At 32.0% G+C, this 1,830-nt stretch overlaps 1 pseudogene; it reads left to right on the forward strand.

The window, feature by feature from the left end:
- The first annotated feature begins 774 nt into the window (after positions 1 to 774).
- On the forward strand, positions 775 to 1,553 carry LOC143557149 (NAC domain-containing protein 83 pseudogene; annotated as a pseudogene).
- The last annotated feature ends 277 nt before the right edge of the window (positions 1,554 to 1,830 follow it).

Raw genomic sequence — 1,830 nt, forward strand, 5'->3', positions numbered from 1 at the left:
TGCTACAAACTAAATATGATCTTCTTTCGTATTTAAGGCAACAACCAATAAGATTGCGTGTGGTTTTTGAAACCATTACGATGTTGAGCTCGCTTAATAATTTAAACATGTTTGGGTCTAGTACATATGTTATAGTTTACACAGCTTATGTCTAGATTGTCAAAAACCAGTTTAATTATAGCAATTAACAAGGCTCTTTAAATTTTAAATACTCCATCAACCTATGTTTCTTTCTGGGAACCGTTAACTCAAACTCTTCTTTATTTTCACAAGATAGCAGGGCACATTGTGTTGGTACCGAAAATTGTGCACGTGTGTATTGACGTTATGGCGAATCTACGATGGGTACATTGTGTGCACTACGCACAGGATGTTACAGGGTTTGAAATTTAGGGTTCATAAAAGAAGTTGGTTTTTTATTAACTACAATAATAATAATAATAATAATAATAATAATAATTTTAATAATTTTTTATACAACCAAATTTATTTCCACCTAAAATATATCCTTCTGAAAAAAAAAGTTAGTATCTTTTAACAAAATAATAATAATAATAATAACAATAATAATAATAATAATGAAAAGATAAGAGTCTAATGCACGGTATCATAGAGATACAATCATCCTTTTCATATCACTTTTTTCTACTTCTTTTTACTTCTTTTTCTACCCTCGTCAAGGTCTATAAATACACCCCTCCCTTTCCTTTTCAACACACACTTTTCTCATCTCACTCTTTCATAAGTCTTTAAAATTTGTGTTCTAATTTGACAATGGAAAACGCCATCCTCCGTTTGCCTGTAGGCTTTCGTTTTATGCCCACCGACCAAGAACTTCTTAGTCATTTCCTCAAACCAAAAACCCAGATGTTACCTTTGTCTTACCCGATACCGGAAGCGGATGTTAACAAGACCGATCCCTGGACCTTACCAGGTCTAAATTCATGATCTCTTTTTAGATAAAAATATGACATAGTTTTTTCAAATTTTTATATGGTAATCAGTTCTTTTTGTTTGGTTTAGGTGATTTGAATGCTGAACGGTACTTTTTTAGTACCGTTCAAAAGAAATACTCTAGCGGTACCCGATGTGGCAGAAAAGCTCCATCGGGTTATTGGAAAGCAACCAACACTGATAGGAAAGTTTATGATTCTGAGAAAAATGAAATCGGAACCAAGAGAACCCTTGTTTTTTACATAACCAAACATCCAAAAGCAATGAAAACAAATTGGATTATGCATGAATATAAATTGACTCACCATGTTCAAGTAAGAAATTAATTAAATCAAAATGGAACCTATAAAATTAATTAAAATTTTGGAATTAAACCAAACTTAAATTTTTTGTAGGGCATGGAAAACTGGACTGTTTGTAGGTTGTTTCAGAAGAGGGGTACTGCTAGAAATGATGCTGTGGAGCATGAAGAGGTTGGGAGCGCCGGGTTGGGTTCGAGTGGTCTAAGAGACTTTGATTTGAATGTGGATGCTGCTTCATCAAGCTGTGGTTCAAGTGGAGTTGCAGGTGCAGCCCAAGATGAGGATATTAGTATTTAGATGAGAGGATAAATTAATACAGCATCAGTTTATTTTCTTTTGTTTTTAAATATTATTCAATAAAATCAGATACAGTTTAATCTATTCCATCTATGTTTAATATTGATGATAATCTATCAAACACAGTTTGAATGTATCATAAAATTTTGATTATTTCAATTCCAAATTGATGTTATAAATAACATTAATCTTGTACGTGGTTGGTTGACAGATTTGATATTAATCTCTTTTCATAAAATTACATTTTTTTCTGAAACTACATGACTATAATTGTTTT

Source organism: Bidens hawaiensis, unplaced genomic scaffold (genome assembly GCF_021521415.1).
Source record: "Bidens hawaiensis isolate Kalapana, Puna unplaced genomic scaffold, B.hawaiensis_p1.1 tig00018840_1, whole genome shotgun sequence".
Taxonomy (NCBI): Eukaryota; Viridiplantae; Streptophyta; class Magnoliopsida; order Asterales; family Asteraceae; genus Bidens; species Bidens hawaiensis.